The sequence below is a fragment of the Periplaneta americana genome, chromosome 3 (assembly GCF_040183065.1).
Source record: "Periplaneta americana isolate PAMFEO1 chromosome 3, P.americana_PAMFEO1_priV1, whole genome shotgun sequence".
Lineage (NCBI taxonomy): Eukaryota > Metazoa > Arthropoda > Insecta > Blattodea > Blattidae > Periplaneta > Periplaneta americana.
The window spans coordinates 94,736,890-94,755,209 of NC_091119.1; the positions used below are offsets into that span (position 1 = coordinate 94,736,890).

Genomic DNA, 18,320 nt, shown 5'->3' on the forward strand with positions numbered 1-18,320 from the left:
GCTTGACAACTCATGATTTCTGCATAAAAGTTTCTTTCAAGATAATCATATTTTCCCCTTTTCACTACTGACAACTTTTTGCAATATTTGAGTAGGTATATGTTGGTCGCACCTATCTGGTACCTATCTCCAATTTACTTATATTTTCTTTCACATCTTGCCATTTTGCTTAGTCAGATCCGACTACCCTGTATTTTCATCTTATCCTAATAGATTATAATGAGCTCGCTTTCAACAATAGAACATATAAAATATCGCCTGGAAACATTTAAAAGTCTTCAGAATTCTCTTTATTGGCGACGCTTAAGGCTCGTAATGTGATTGGTCGATAATACCAATGCGTTGATTGGACTACGATTTAAATTACCATAAGAACCATCAAATTCATCAGATTCAGAATCATTTAACATGACTTCTTTTCTGATTACTAATGAAAATAAAATAGCAATTTTGACAGATGGGAAAGGAAAATGATATCTGCATTCTGAAGGCTTAGGAACTCCAAAAGTATCTGCCCACCCAGTTAAAAGGCAATATAAAATTGTTTTAAGCTTAGGTTCCACTTTTCTCTGTTGAATATAGGAATGATGTCCTTTAACTTTCAGCATTGCTTCCATTGCATCAGGATTCATTTCAAGCCTTTCATTATATTCATATAGTAATATACGTTGTTAGTCCTTTCTTCATTTAAGTCGCTAGAACTGCTGCTAAATAACATTGTAGTTGTTTTAGTTCAGCATTTAATAGTGTCCAGTTATTCATTAAATTAATATAATATTCTATACTTATTTCTTTCCATTATGCATAATTTGTTACAGTATCAAACTTTACACACCTAAGGAATTGTAGAAAATGTGCTAGCTTTACAAGTAAAATTTACACATTCGTAAAACTACTCCTTCATTATGAAAGAAAACTCTTGTAACGTATGCAATATGTCATTTGTAAATATTTGGTTTTCTTTTTAATGTTGAACTTTACAAACTCGAATTGTGAAATAGTAATTTAAAGTTATTTACAAACAAAATTTACATTTTACAAGAATTGTAAACATTGTGAAACAAGCCCCTGGTGTTGGTGGTATTAGTGGTATTCCATTTAACGACACTTTCAACTGCAGTTATTATTCATCGTTGAAATCCAACGTGGACGAGACGTAGACATATTTTGCATGAAGTCCACTCACTTATCAAGAACTCAATTGTTTTACGTGCCGACACGGGACTCACAGCCCACAGCTTTACTCACCAAATTATTTTATCTCCATTGTAATTGCCGAGTTTGAACTGCAAATATGATACACAGGCTAGCATGATATCCCCTAAGCGACCGAAAATTACAAGCGAAAATCATGGGGAAATAAAATGCGTGCGTGAGAGATGGGGTTTTTTTAATACACCATACTTCAATATCGAATTTTGCGAAAACTAGTTAGGACGCTAGTGAACTCTTCAGAAGTCCGTTTGCGAGGAGAAAAAGGTCTCGTATTAGCCTCTATATAATCATTAAAAACCAAAGTGGAAATATTGTATTTTTAAGCTAATTTTTTTGGTTCATATTCTGAAACTGTAATGCCCCATTCAGAAAAGTCTATCTCACGTCCAAGAAATCAGTTTTACTGCGGGATTCCTAGATACCTAATTCAACTTCATAGAAGTTATAAGTGTTATAACAAACGAAAGCAGATTATCTGATGCCTTGATCGGACTCATCGACTAGGGAAGAAATCCTCAAGAAGCACAAAGCTGGGTTGATGAAGCTTATTAACGGCGGTGAAAAGTATATAAGAAAGGGCTTCCAAAGGAATCCCTGCTGCTACAAGAAATCGATTGTCCAAAAGGTGATAAGCCTTAATCTCCTGTAACCTTGGGCATGTATGGCTTGTAATAGGGTTACCTTTACCTTTATCTGCAGAGAGGAGGTTGAATCACAGTACTGGCTACACTATAATGTGGACGTGATGAAGATCGCCGTCAAAATCCCGTTCAATCTGGATTTCATGGAAACATAGTTTCTGAGATCGTCTTAATATTTGTAAACTGTTTTTTCATATATCTTTCTTTGTGCCACCATTGTTTCCATTGAATTTTGTGAACACATATAAATAATTACATAACCGAATTCAATATTTAATTCCTCAGTAAACTGCATAAACTCAGAAATCACGTGTTGAATTGAATTGAATTTAAAAGTGGGAGTGCACTGCTACCTGAAATATTTATTGCGCATCCCCGTCATAATATCCATCAGTCCAATAGTTTGATGTCCTTAATGAACAGAATCAAACTACGGACTGTGACAGTTGATAAGGCATCAAACTTCGGAAAATGTTTTCAAAAGATGAGAGCTCTTTGATGGGTGAGTGCATTGCAGTCTCACAATAGATGAGCTACAGACTTATCTCCCTGTGCACAACGAGCACAGGCTGGGTTGACGTTATATCTCATGGAATCACGTGTTACTTTGTAACTAAAGCTGGGTGCGATAGTTTTCAACCGAAATGTATCGAAATTTTTCATATTCAGTATTTAAAAAATGACAAACTATCTAGAACCTTGTATAATTTAGCAGACATGGCTTCTATGAACTACGAGTATTTTGGTGGCCACTACAATATAGAGTTTTTATCCCAAGATTTTTTTCAGCTTTGTATTTAAAATTCATGTTGAAATCTCTTTAACCCATTAGTTTAGAGAACGTAACTTATTCTAAGAGCTCTTTAATTTAACAGTCTGAAGTATGTGACCACAATAAGAATGATAGTAATGTATCTGAAGTGGTCAAATATGATATTTTTGTATACAGTGACATGTCCAAAATACAGATTTTTGGAACCTACAGATTTTTAAGAGTTTCTGCTTTACTGAAGAGGTAAAGATCGCTGCCAGGAATTTAACAGTTCAAACACACCAAACTCAAACTCAGATATTTAACAATGAAATATCACATCGATTTGTGCAGAGTTGTAGGAGTACAAACAAAATCTAAGACTAATTAAAGAGGCAAAAACTTGTAGTAAAATTATTTAAATGATAATACATCAAACTCCATATTCGATAAATCTAACTTTATCTATTCCGTTCTAGGCAGGACCTTGGACAATTCAATACTCAGAAAGAAAAAAACTCTTGACCATATAGTCCTGTCCGCAGGGCGAGCTGATGAGAAATACTCGACACAATCGGGTTCCCTTCTTTATTTCAGAAGAACTTAAGAAAACAGATTTTACTGTTTATGAACAAGTTCATGGCCTCGCTTTTAATGCCAGGTGTCGTAAAATTGATATATCTTTTAAAGAAAAGGGTTCTAAAGATTATATCCTCGACCCTACTGTTCGATTTGAACGCCATAAAGGTCAGCCTGAGAAAGTAAACACTGAAGAAAGAACATTTATTAACCGACATTACCATATTATAAGAATAAATGTAAACTGAGATAAAGTGTTTGGATTAATGGTGGGTGCACGTGGTACTATGCCACGCCAGTTTGTGGAAGTATGGAAACGTTTCGGATTACCTGTTACTAAAATTAATACAATTGTTATCATGGGAATTAGGGGGTCCTTGCACATATTAAAAATCATTTGTACAACAGTTTATAGGGAAGATTGAATTTTATTTGAATTGCAATTTATTGTTACTTTTGTTGTAACTCATTTTCTAAAATATCACCTTATATTAATTTTTAAATTGTTAGTCATTTATTAGCATTCATTCATTCATTCATTCATTCATTCATTCATTCATTCATTCATTCATTTTGTTCTGCCCAAAGACAGGTCTTTCACTGCAAACCTGACATTCTCCAGTTTTTCCTATTTTCTGCCTTCATCTTTGTCTCCTCATACGATCCATATATCTTAATGTCGTCCATCATCTGATATCTTCTTCTACCCCGAACTCTTCTCCTGTTCACTATTTATTACCATTAATGTTATATTGTTATACCTTGTCATTTTGGCAACCTGTAAATTCAGAAGATTGTTTTGCAATAAACTATTATTATAAGATAAAGGTATCTCCTTTATGCGCCATGAAGGCACATGGGGAACGTGGAGATAGAGCTCCATGATTTTATGACCTCGGTACTAAAAGGAGGCGGTGTTGGTACCACGCTCCGACTGCCTTTTATCCTCGGGAAAACTCGGTACTCAATTTGATGGGAGACTGAGTGAACCCCGGTGTCGTGCTAAAGTTTTGACAATGAGAAAATTTCCGCCACACTCCGGCTTGAACCCGAAATCTTCTGATCCGTAGCCATTTGCTTTACCAACCGAGCTACCCGACCACCAAGATCTACATATAATATCCAGAGCTACGTTAGGGCGTGGGTTCAATTCCCGCTTTGACTGATTACCTGATTGTGTTTTCTCCCGACGCACGTTTCCCCAACTGTAATGCGAGTGTTAGATAATTCCGTGGCGAATCTTGGGCCTCATCACGCCATATACCATCTCACTATCATAAATTCCATCGACGCTAAATCCTAGTAGTTGATAAAGCGTCTTTAAATAGGTTATAATAAGATCTACAATTGAAGTTCGTTATTTGGGGATTTAAAATCCTGATATTGAATCATTTTGCGGCCATACTTTCGGGATAAATCCAGTTGGAAATATTGAATATAAAGAAAATCTCTTCAACAGTTCGGAAATACTATAGGTATTATTGTCTCCATTTCTTAAAATGTTAGACCTCGAGACCCGTTACGATCTCAACGAAGAATGTTCTTTTCACCTTTCCTTGTGAAGATAATGGTAGTGGGAAGTATAACTCAAATCTGGCTGATCATTTCGTTCTTAAACCTCATGTTGTCATGAACTTTATTTCACGAACTATTATTAAAAATAATTACTTAATATATTTTCATATCTTATCATAATCGTTATTTTAGGCATCCTACAAAACGTGGCAGAGGTGAGTTTTATCGTTAAAGATTTATAGCTCGCAATATTTACATTTTAACGTTAGGAACGTGTTTAAAATACCTACAAGAAATAATATAGTGAATAATTAACAAATAAGTAATAAAATAAATAATGCTAATAAATAATTTATAGATGGAATGGATTTGATCCCTTGGATTGATTGACTTCCTGACGCTTTTGTTCATCACCATATTGTGTCGTTCTCATTTATTCTCAACTATAAATCCAAAATGATTAAAAGTATAATTTGTAATTACGTTTTCAATAGTTAATATAACAATCTTTCCTCAACACTTCCATGGCTTAGTGATGGCCATAGATCATTGCTAGAGTAACGGATCCGCTACTTATATTAGCATTTTTTATTTGAAAATATTTCATAAAATTATGGAAACTTCTAGCTTATTAAACTTAAGAAACAATTAATTAAAATAGTACAATGTAGACTATACTGGACTATTCTACAGGAGTATAAAAGCTCGGAAAACTGTTTGTACTTAGCTTAAACAGGCAGAAGGGAAAGATAGATGATGTTTATTATTGTGCGTTAATATGGTTCATCAACGCAAATGACGCAAAAAAGACCCTATAGTCAACGGTTCTCAGATCATCTCTTGCCCAACCCTCAAGTATTGTGGCTCGCGGTCCTCGAACTAGAGATGACCGGAAGCGTGAGTATAGACGGCTAAGTTCAGTGGCAGGCGTTCATGAAGGTGAGATTCTTAAACGACTTCGAGATAATCCGCATTCAAGCGTCATAGCCATACCTGAAGACTTAGGTGTCTCCAAGTCTCCGTCCACTGCATCCTCAAAGCGAATCGTTGGTATCCGTATCTGTTGGTACTCATTCAGGGACTCCATGAGAACGATTATGAAAGACGACTAAATTGCACGCGATTTCTACACTTCCTCCAGAACATTTTGATGCCTGAAAGTCTATTAGAAGACGTCCCTCTCGTGCTGGCTTCATTTGCGTGGTGCATTCCCGCCCCGGTTTAAATGTGTGATAAGTTATTTTGACTGGAGGAAACGTCTGTGAAGCAAGAAGACGCACGTGTGTCCCATCTAAGCCGTTCGAGATCTGTTACGGTGGGCCTGTGCTGTGGCCTGCGTGATCGCCGGATTTTAAACTAGTGTATTTTTCCTCTGCAGTCACCGTTAGAATATAATATATAGACTGAGTCCACATTGACCCAGAAGAAACTCCACAGGAATGTTTGCGCGCGCAAAGACGTCATACTGCAACTGACATGAGTATTTTGAGACTGTAGAGGTCGGTAGAAGAGACGAAGTTTTACATAGGAATATAGAGCCATCTAAGAAAGCACGAGTGTTTATAAGAAATCAGTCCAGTCATTACAGTAGTCCAAGTAGCTGTAATATGTTTAATACTGTGTATATCTTTAAAATAGATTAATTAAATGATTTTGTTCACATTCTATACCATGGTTCTGTAAACATATATGAAATCCCTACATTCATTCCTAATCCAAAATTGAACATTAAAATTAAATTACAGTATAGGTAGTTATAATAGTTACGAAAAAATCATAGGAAACTATAAAAAAAAAAGATATCTCAGCAGAGCAGTTTCTATACAATACAATGAAGAAATGTTCAAGAAATGAAATGAAATGAAGTACGTAAATAAATAAATAAATAAATAAAAATAATAACCACGTATAATTGAAATATAGTTATTACGGAAGACTAAAATTTCGTAGATCTGGGGCTTGAACCAGCGACAAAAAATACACTTACTACAGCCTAATGCTCTAAAATCGCGACTTTTCTACATCACCTTCAAAACTGGCGATATCAGTAGAAAAGCGAGACTACACCCCTGCGCCTGCAAAACTTTTGGAAACTTCCCGCAGCTCAAGAAAGTCACTTGAGTTGCGTAAACAAAAACGAACGGCTTGGATGGGACACATTGCGCGTGCATGTTTCTTACGAAGTTTTACTATGCTCATTCTTCTATTAAAGTATTATTTTTTGTTATCTCATTGTTCTAACATTTTTCCCTATACTGGAAATTTTTGTTGTCATTGGTGCTGTAGCGGTTACCATGCTAGCCGTTGGAACCGAGTTCGCGGGTTCAGACCTGACCGAAGACGATGGAGTTTAAAGGGCGATGAAGTTCTTAGCATGGCTTCCTTCGAGAGGAACGTAAAACTGAGAGATCCATGTCGTAGATTTATGCCACGTAAAGAAAACCCTGCACCTTAGAGGGGGTTCCAGGCAAAATTTCAGCATTTTCTCACCCAGGTTGAATTTCGAGGTTGAATAATGTATTTTACAGTTGAAACCATATCATAAAAATACTGCTACTGCTACTGAAACTGCAGGAAATTTCCCACAAGAAGTCATTATTTTAGATATCTTAAATGTTGATTCACATTATGTGTTTGAGACAGTATGTAAATTATTATAATTATAGTATGTTCAATATTAAAAATAATTTTCACAAGATGCAAAAAATGTAGCATCCAACTGCAATTTTACATTAATCTCCATATGCCGAGGTTGAGATTTATCTTGCCATTTCTTAAATTTATTATTGTCATGTGTAAGACTGAACAATAACAATATTACAGTCCCAACTGGAACTAAGAAGTTCAATTAATGAGAACTGTGTCCAGTCATTCATAGTTTACTACCCAAGGGCAGGTCTTTCATTGCAAACCCAGCATTCTCCAGTCTTTTCCTATTTTCTGCCTTCCTCTTTGTCTCCGCATACGAGCCATATATCTTAATATTGTCTATTATCTGATATCTTCTTCTACCCCGAACTTTTCTATCGTTCACCGTTCCTTCCAGTGCATCCTTCAGTAGGCAGTTTCTTCCCAGCCAGTAGCAACCGTGCATGGTTCACAAAATGATCTTGGCTAACTGGCTTTCTTTTCGAGGGCTGGATCCGAAATAGATGCTTGCACTTAGGCTTACATTGGCCAATTGTGTGCCCTATAAGCTATTATTCTAGTCTGGGATTCAGGGTGGCATTCGTAGATCCGATGATGACAGGTGAACCATACTACCATAGCCTTGACAAAGCCAGGTTCCATCTCCAGACGGGTACCTAACAAGCCCAAGAGTCCGCAGCCTCGAGCCCTTCCTACATTAACATAGGAAACTCTTACCCCCCCCCACACCCCCTTCAAGACTCCACCTCAACCTATCTAAATTCCGGTATTGTAATGATACACGAAATGAGATGAAGTCGATAGCGTTGACAGAATGATAGAGGGACGTGGAAGGATCTCAAAAATTCCTCTTCAAGGTTTGCTTTGTCCAATATAAATTCTATCACGATCTGGCCGAAGATCGATCTCGGACCACCTGAATGGAATACTGGAACGCTAGCGCTTAGTCATAAACAAGACTCACAATTCCTTACACAGCTTCATGTTTATAATAAGTATGGGTTGTACTCTCATTCACTATAGGAGTTTAACAGGTTTACAGACCAACATGCAGCACATGCCAAATTACCACCTCTTGAGAGCCAGGTGTGCTGAAAACGTGAATTGCTGTGCAGATAATATGTAAATCAATTTTTTGCAGTATCATTGTACTTCCTTCATCCTTAGTACTCTGAGAAAGGGAAAAAATAACGCGCTCTTTGTTCAGCATAGTTTTCTACATCATCTTCCATTTGCGATAAGCATACTGCAGAGGATCAAGTATTATTTTTCCGTATCCGAAGATATTAGACTGTTTTTCTTCCTTTTCAGTCAAAAGAATTGACTCCAAAACTTAATGCATTGCAGTGAGCCAAACATGGAGAAAGTCATGCACTGCCGACTCTGCAACTAGGCCAGGCGTTGAATTCTGACATTTCATCTGGCGTGCAGCAACTCCACGATCGTGCGCATGCTCCGTGCTGTTGGTCCTCTGATTGTTGTACATCGCTCAGCCTTGACCGGGTCAGCGCGACGACTGTTCCCAGATACCCCTTGGAGCCGTAGGGCTATTTCAGAACCATTAGTGGACAGGAAGATATTAAAATTAACAGAATGGTAGCCAATATGCTGAGTACAGAGAGAGTATTGTGATCCTACAAAAGATTTGTTGCGAGATTCCCACATCTTTAGCGTTCCTGATACTTGTTTGTTCCTCAGTTTCTCTGTCGCTACTTGTAATCTTGAAGTGCTACACATATTATGTTTATTTCAATGTGTAAGTGTTAATTTGTCATGAAAATATGAATATTTAAGTTCAGAAAGTTTACTAGAGTAGTATCTATCCATACTTAATGCGAAACCATTACGATTATGGTTAACAAAAGTGGCGATTTTCTTGAAGTCAGCTACAAGTTTGCTTTTTTTTTTCTTCTTTTAATATAAAATAGTCAGTAATATTACAGCGTAGTTAATTTATGTCAAGAATTTCCTAGTTTCAGAACTGGAATATATCACATAAAAACCTCATCAAACAAGTGTATACTTACTTAGAAATGATCTTTAAGGAACCCGGATGATCATTGCCGCCCTCACATAAGCCCGCCATCGGTCCCTGTCCTGAGCAAAATTAATCCAGTCCTTAGCATCATATTCCACCTCTCTCAATCCGTTTTAATATTATCCTCCCATCTACGTCTCGGCCTCCCCAAAGATCTTTTTCCTCAGGTCTCCCAACTAAATCTCTATATGCATTTCTGGATTCACTCCTACGTGCTACATGCTCTGCCCATCTCAAACGTCTGGATTTAATATTCCTAATTATGTTAAGTGAAGAATACAATACGTGTAGTTCTGCGTTCTGCGTTGTGTAACTTTCTCCATTCTCCTGTAACTTCATCTTATCCCCAAATTTTCCTAAGCACTTTAATCTCGATCATCCTTAACCTCTGTTCCTTTCTCAATGTAAAGAGTCCAAGTTTCACAACCATACAGTAGAACCGGTGATATAAGTGTTTTGTAAATTCTAACTTTTAGCTTTTTTGAGAACAAACTGGATGATAAAAACTTCTCAACCGAATAATAACAGGCATTTCCCATATTTATTTTGCGTTTAATTTCCTTCCGAGTCTTCGAACAAGTATGTAGCAAGTTTAACTTGAGATTAGTCTTCAACATATTTAACAACAGCAGTGAAAGACTGTTTGTGGATGGCCTTCGATGTCCTTTGCTTGTACTTTTTATGGTGAAAAAACAGGTAGGCGGAAAAATGCTTTAGTGACAGTAATATATCAAATACCACCTCACCAACCTTCTACGCAAAATTCAACTATTCCTCAGTCATCAGAACTCATCAGGTGCCAGCAAGATATAATTATATAGATGTTGGTATGTTAATAATTAAATCATACTGTTTTAAATTTATTAAGTATTCAAATAGAAGTTGTCCGTATACCTTCCTTGACACATACCAACTTTAAAGAAATATTGCACTGTATAATCAAATATACCATTCATAAATTATCTATCTGTCTATTTACCTATCTATCTATCTATCTATCTATCTGTCTGTCTGTCTGTCTGTCTGTCTGTCTGTCCCTCCGTCCGTCCGTCCGTCCGCCCGTCCATCCGTCCGTCCGCCCGTCCATCTATCTGTCTGTCTGTCTGTCTGTCTATCTATCTATCTATCTATCTATCTATCTATCTATCTACCTACCTACCTACCTACCTGTCTATCTATCTGTCTATCTCTGTCTATGTCTGTCTGTCTGTCTGTCTGTCTGTCTATCTATCTATCCATGTCTGTCTGTCTGTATCAATATCTCTGCCTGTCTCCCTGTTCCTGTTTGTCTCTGCCTATCTGTCTGTCTTAGATAAACATGTTTTAAACCAGTGGTATTCAATCTTTTTTTACTAGCGTATGCTCAAAATACATTTTTATTTACTTTCGTAACCCCCAAACTGTATTACAATCATGTAAGAAATAACAAAACACATTGATTGATGTTGTATACAAAATAAATTACTATTATTATTATTATTATTATTATTATTATTATTATTATTATTATTATTATTATTGTTATTATTATTATTATTATTATTATTATTATTATTATTATTATTATTATTATTATTATTATACAGTAGTTATTGATGCAGTAGTAATAATAATGAATTATATCAAATGTTACTGAAGCAAGAAAAAGACGAATAAATATTGTAAATGAAAGTACGTAAATTGCAATAATTATCAACAAGTATAATAAGACAAATAAATTAGCATTTTTACATACCTAGTCAGTGGGATGGGCATTGCGCCCTTGACCCATATATTGAATGCCACTGTTTTAAACCATATAATCTATTATTTCCTTTAATGTGGTCGGGTGAACTACATAGTGGTGTACTGTGACGCTAGCTCAGTCATTTCATAGTTTTTAAAACACTTTACTTAAAGTTCTTTATATAAACTTACGTGCAGACTTCTTATTCATTCATAGTTTTCTGCCCAAAGGCAGGTCTTTCAGTGCAAATCCAGCATTCTCCAATCTTTCCTATTTTCGCCTTCCTCTTAATCTCCGCATACGATCCATATATCTTAATGCAGTCTATCATCTGATATCTTCTTCTGCTCCGAACTCTTCTCCAGTTCACCATTCTTTCCAGTGCATCCTTTAGTAGGCAGGTTTTTCTTAGTCAGTGACCCAATGAATTTCTTTTTCTCTCCCCGATCAGTTTCAGCATTTTTCTTTGTTCATCCACTCTTTATAGCACAGTTCCATTTCTTGTTCTGTCTGTTCATTTCACACGCTCCATTCTTCTCCATATCCACATTTCAAATGTTTCTGGTCGCTTCTCTTCACTTCGTTGTAATGCCCATGTTTCTGTCCCATGCAGTGCCACACTCCACACAAAGCTCTTCGCTAGTCTCTTTCTTGGTTCTTTTTCCACAGATCCGCAGAAGATGCTCCTTTTTCTATTAAAAGCTTCCTTTGCCATTGCTATCCTCCTTTTGACTTCCTGGCAGCAGCTCATGTTACTGCTTATAGTACAACCCAAGTATTTGAAGCTGTCCACTTGTTCTACTATCTCATTTCGAATTCGCACGTTTACTTTCTTTATTTTTGTTTCGATGATCTTTCATCTCGGTGAGACATCAACACAGCTCTCAACCCGTGCACTAGAAGGGATCAGTGTTTGATTTTGGAATTTTCGTTATAATTAAATTATAAATGTGTGCCACATTTTCTACAAGTAAAATAAAAAGTAGATAAAGATAGACTAGAAATAACAAGAATGATACACTCATACATTGTTGCTACATGAGAAACTAGTATGCAAAACAGGCATATATCCATACATTGATCTAGAAATTGACACAGGGAAAAGTCTGTTTTCTTTGGCATTTTATAGGCTTGTGAACTGAAATTTAAATCTATAAGACTGAGACTTTGTGTACTTCATCCCTACAAAACTTATTTCTTCAGCAGTTAGACTAGTTATTTTTCCACGTAGGAGCGCCCGCAGGTTTTGATCTCTCGATATCTTCGGTGTTTTTAGTTGGTTATTTAACGATGTTGTGTCAACTATTCGGTTATTTAGCGTCGATGGAATTGATGATAGCGAAATGTTATTTGGCGAGATGAGGCCGAGGATTCGCTATAGTTTACGGTACTTGACATTCTCCGGATCGGCAGGCAAGCGCCTCAGCCGATCAAGCTACGCCTGTGGCTTCCTTAGTGTTAAAGAGTAACATTTTGTGCTAGTTATCTCTCCCCCGTTCTAACCTAACGAAACGAACATACATGGAAAAAATATGTAATTGTGAACACATGTTTTTTTGAGTCTACAAAATATGAGTAAAAAGTCTGACTTTTTCATAGGGACGGTTGCCTGTAGTGGTCCCCCACGTACGGGCGCCCTTGGTTCGACGTTCTGCCTATGTGCGCGTCCCATTCGCGTTTGGAACAATTTGCGAGCCCGAGCTGCGGAAGGTTTCTTTAATATTTATTGACACGAAAATTTGAATATCAGGTGCACCAACATTTTTGACACCGGTATTTGAGAGTCATATTGTGCAGCGCCAGCTCGAGGACTATTCCAGGAATCGGATACCGATTCTGGCTTACGCTCGGACATAAGTCTGTTCCGTGTCCAAGTAGTGAATAGACCACGACCGACAAGGTATCGTGCTCCATAGGGAGGATGTCGGAAAACAATTGACATTGAATGTAGAAGAATATGAAGAGTGAAAGTAGTGTTAAAAACTCAAGGCTGCCCAGTCACAATGATGGAGATGGGAAGGTCACGCTGGCCCCCTCCGCATCTCACTCTCGTTTTCATCTAGGAATGCGTTTCTCCGTGGCCCTCCCTCTCCGCGCACACTTTATATAAAAGTCAGAGAGCGCGAGGATTTCCAAATACAGACTCAGCAAGCGTAAAGGTAAGTGCAGTGTTCCGCGGTGTGGTGGCGAGGGAACCGAAATACTCGAAGATCCACAGGAGGCAGTCCCTAGATTTGATTGAAGTAACAAAATAGTTTTGAATGGCGTACCAAACATTTGAAGTTTAAAATCTGTGTTTTTTATGCTTCAACAGAGACTACGAAACAACTGCAAGCAAAATGTCAGTGTCTCTTCTTTTTTATTTTATATAAATCGTAGTGAACTGACAATAATAAAAATATTTTTGTTAGTAGTCTACTAGCTACTTCCACTACCGAGAATTATATTTTTCAAAGACAACAAATAAATTGTAATTAAATCGGTGATCTTGGGTTCGAATCCCGCATACGGCATGAATATTTATTTTCTTAAATGAAAGCGCCGCTTTATACTGATCTCTTGCACACTTCGATATTGGAATTAAACAATCGTTATCACGAACATGACACATACCTACTTTGTCATAGTTTCGTAATAATTCATTTCTTCAACATGTTAAAAATAATATTCATGTTTATATATAGGCCTAGTTTATTTTCTTGAGCTGTCATTCAAAAGACATAATAAAATAATTTAATATGCACGTAAATAAGAAGATAAACTTTCGTTTTATGCATTGTATACAAAAGGCATTTTTACAACTAATATCTCTAGCTTTATTTACAAATTGCACGGTTTAAGTAGATGTGTATAATATTAATTGTACCCAAATTAAATAAAGTCATATTTCTATATTGCAGTAATTGATAATAATATCTTGTTATATATATATATATATATATATATATATATATATATATATATATATATATATATATACACACACACACACACACAGAAATTAGTACTTAAAAGTGATAGAACATTGGAGTGTATTAATGATTGGCTTATTGAGATTGCAGGTTAAATAACCAGCACATCTGACATCAAAAACTGTTCATTTCGTGAACATAGCTCGCGTGTAATAAAGGGGATTTCGTACAAGTAACGACCCCGAATTGTTATGTTGTTCTGTGTGACTTTTAGTTAATTCATGTCAAGAAAAGATTTCATAGATTGCATTCTTTTTTTTTTTTTTGTGACTAAAGTAACATTTTCACAGAAAACTAATCTGTTTAATAACATTTTCTTTCAATTACGACTAAAACTAAGTTAACGTTACAAAGTACTTCATGTAAATATTCCTGAGCGCTGAAATTTTTTTTTTTTTTTTTTTTTTTTGAAGTTTTGAATTTAAGACATAATTCTGTTTATTATATGAAGGGGTGAGAATGTGTAGTTCTAAGTCACACAGACAAAATTTTGCAGGAAAGCGTATTAAAAGTTTAGAGTCCATTGCTAATAGGTGCGGTATCATAATTTCTTCGGCGTATACTTACGCCATTTGTTGGATACTTTTTATAATAGTTTATAATAATATATATATATATATATATATATATATATATATATATTTTTTTTTTCAGAAAAGAAAATTGTTTTTCTGTTTTCGTAACTGTCTGTGACATGTTAATTTTCGTAAGTTATTTGTACGAGTATATATGTTTTAGTCTCATACGTTTTTCGATTGAAGATGTTGTTAGATGAAGATAATTTGAGATATGCCCGTACTGTTTACAGACTTTCATTTACCACAATTTTTTATTTCAAACAAAATTTAAAGAAAAAATACAACTTGTTGAATATATGGTCATTTTATTTTATCTCTTTCAAATAAAGCCCTATTAATTGTGGTAAAAATATAAATATTTGATTATGCATTCTCGGATGACTTAACTCATAGATACTGAGTTTGAACTAGAGCCTTCCAGTAGTTTAAGAAAAATTGCTCTATATAGACAGAGGGCATGACGAAAATATTTTCTCGTTACCATGGATGCGAAAAAATATGTATTTTCGTTAAAAGAACTTAAAAATCAGTTTTTTTTTTTTTTTTTTTTTTTTTTTTTTTTGCAACTTTATATAATGAGAAAAAAGTTAAAGAACTTTTGGTAAACCCCTTCGCAGGTGTTAAAATTTTGATCAGCGAAAAGTTAACGATGGTCCTCCCAGAACAGGATTAGCATATGGTCAGCACGATGATCTCCCTTAGCAGTTATAGCTGTTTTACGAATTCCAATTTCCCTACCTGTCGTAGCTCCCCAAATTCATCACGATGCTGGATGAGCACTGGTCCCATTCATTGGTCGAAATTTCATGAAAGAATACCTTTCTCGTGGGACTCGAACCAGCGCTCATTCCGTAACGCGAGTTCAGACATTATGCCTTACATCACTGCGCTACGGTGCGGGACGACTGAGTTGTGAAAAGTGATAAAAATCTCTGTAGCATAAAATGCGAGTATTTCATACACACTATTTAATTGATACATCTTTAGATGTGTATTAATGTTTTTATTATTTTAAAAGCCCACACCATTCTGATGGATGCTGACCACGGTCTGTGGTTATTGGCATTGGTACAGTTGAGCATCGGTAATTTTGATGATACGCAGTAGTCATAATAGCCTATCAGTTTTAGAATACAGTAAGACATATATCAGGCTATATATGTACATATGTCTTCCCCTCTTTGCATGAGCTTCGGTAACTATTGCGATGTCAGTGGCAGACAAAGTTCGTCTCCCAGTACTTAGCTCTTTCTTCCATCCTCATTGCGTATTGCATTATTATTCCGTCGACTCTGAACTGTCTCTGTATTTTAAAACGGTCGCTTGTATGAAGAACTACCTACGAAACATACCCTTCTTTGAGGTCTGTGGATATAGAGAGAAAAATTGGATCAGTATCTGATAGAGTCCAGTTGGTAGAGCGTTGGTACATTTAACCAAAGGTCCCGGGTTCGATACCTGGCCCCAGAACAATTTTTCCCTCGAAATTATTCAAATCAACTTTACAGGGAGTTATACCTGAAAGTTCGATTTGCACAATACACGTCGCTGTTCGTTACAGAAAACCACATTTCAAGTCACACAGAGTTTGTGTGCACTCAGTGTTGGTTGCTTGACGGTTGTCAACCCACTTTGAGGTCTATGGATATAGAGGGAAAAATTGGATCAGTGTCCGGTAGAGTTTCTGGGTAGCTCAGTTGGTAGAGAGTTGGTACATTTAACCAAAGGTCCCGGGTTCGATACCCGAAATTATTCATACCTGTCTCTAATACTCGAGTCATTAGGAATGAAACTGACTTTATTTATTATTATTTAGTATAATAACTCATGCTGTCTTTATACCGTGCTGACTGCACGCCACTGAAGTCCATCGTGTGCGTCTAATTAAAAGTGACAAAGGGACCAATCTGGATTTACAGTAAACCATCCCAGTAGGGTTATGAAAAGCCCTTGATAGATAGGTGGGTGGATGGACACACAGAGAGATAACCCGTGTCACAACAGCCCTAATGAAAGCCAAGGTCTATCAATCGATTAGCTAACCTCACTTCCACTTACTCGCAGCTTAGATGAAAAATCATCCCACCAGTATAGAGGTAACGTGTGGTCAGCACATTGGTTGGAGCTGGTTTGCTAGACCGGATTACAATATTCGTTGTAGCTCCCCATTTTCCGATCACAGTGATGGATTGGAATTGGTCCCCTACACTAGCCGTACTTCATGTTAAAATGTCTTCCTATATGACACCTTGAACAGCGCATATTCCGTATCGCCAGTCCAAAGCATAAAGCCATAGATCTCGCGGCTACGTCGTTGGACATGATGAAAGCAGATTTGTATCAGTGTGTGACTATATCAAGTTCTCCAATCATTGTCTGGAAGGGAGTGTTTTAGGTGTGTCTCACCGTTGCCCACATTTTGCAATCTTTTCAGATGAAGCTCGCCGTGCCCTGCATGGTGGTGTTGTGCGCCGTGGTGGCCGTTGGGTCGCCCGCCATCAGTGAAGTCCGCCAACCTAGCAGCCGCCCCGGCCGCTTCCTCTCGCTACCTGTGCCCAACAAATGCAGCCAGAGTGAGTTTGCAGAGATTACTTAGATTCCCTAAACTGAGTTCTAAGTAACGCACATTCATTGATTATAAGTCTAAATTAGTTTATTGCTAGAAAAATATGCAAAGAAATTGTAAAATGCTGGTATACAAAAATTCTAGCATTGTCCTGAAAGAGCGTTATTGATATTAATCTTTTGAAATTCTGTAATACTAACTTGATTTTTTGTTGTATTTTAATAATGTTAAGTCTGATTGATGCTTTCAGATAGTGGTAAACTTATTGCTAGATTTTCCAGGACAGTGAATTACATTTCAGATATGTAATCTATTTTGCAGAATTCGTTGTCCTTGATGCTAAGATGACTAGCAGAATACAATTCTTTGCCGTTTCTGACTCGTAAATTGATTTCCAAATAACGTAGCTTCATTGATTGATATGCATATTTTCAAATTCTGCATTTCCAGCTCTCTTTTTTATATTTTAATCATGCTAGGTGGCTGATAAATAATACTTTCAGATAGTGGTCAACTTAGATTTTCCAGGACGTACTGAATTAGATTTCAGAGATTTGTTATATATGACAGAATTCATTATCCTTGATGCTAGGATCACTATCAGCATACAGTATAATTATTTGACGTGGGTGAAAAACTGTTGTAAACTTCGCCTGAAGTTCTCTAATTCAGGAACACAGCTTTCTTCCGTGCCAGAAACCTACGACTCGGAACCTTGACTTTTCTTCCCTTCCGAAAGAATTCTTGCTAAATAGCTATATCTAGCTCTCGGCGGACTTTGAACCTGAGAAGTTTTAATCCAATAGCGAACATGCTAACCATTCGAGTAGCGAGGATGGTTGCAGAGTCATGTTTCTCTTTGAAATGTTCATTGCTTTGTTCTTTTTTATATCACGAAGATATTATTATTATTATTATTATTATTATTATTATTATTATCAGCCAGAATAAAAAACAGTATTGCTGTTATTTTTCGAGTAACAATTGAAGAGGTGAATTTCAAACTGACCTAAATTCAAATGTCGAGTTATGAGAAAAATGACGAAAAGTGGTAAAATAAATTTGACACTCTACTGTCTGCATATGTTTT

The 18,320-nt window shown here is 36.4% G+C and overlaps 1 protein-coding gene across 2 annotated transcripts in view; it reads left to right on the plus strand.

Annotated features, from left to right (window-relative positions):
- The window catches only part of LOC138696255 (U2 small nuclear ribonucleoprotein auxiliary factor 35 kDa subunit-related protein 2-like), a 213,045-nt gene extending 195,812 nt beyond the window's left edge, over nucleotides 1-17,233 (plus strand). For both annotated transcript variants that reach the window (XM_069820944.1, XM_069820947.1), the window contains exon 11: nucleotides 17,099-17,233. The gene's annotated coding sequence lies outside the window, so the exon portion shown is untranslated. The remainder of the gene's footprint in view (nucleotides 1-17,098) is intronic.
- The last annotated feature ends 1,087 nt before the right edge of the window (nucleotides 17,234-18,320 follow it).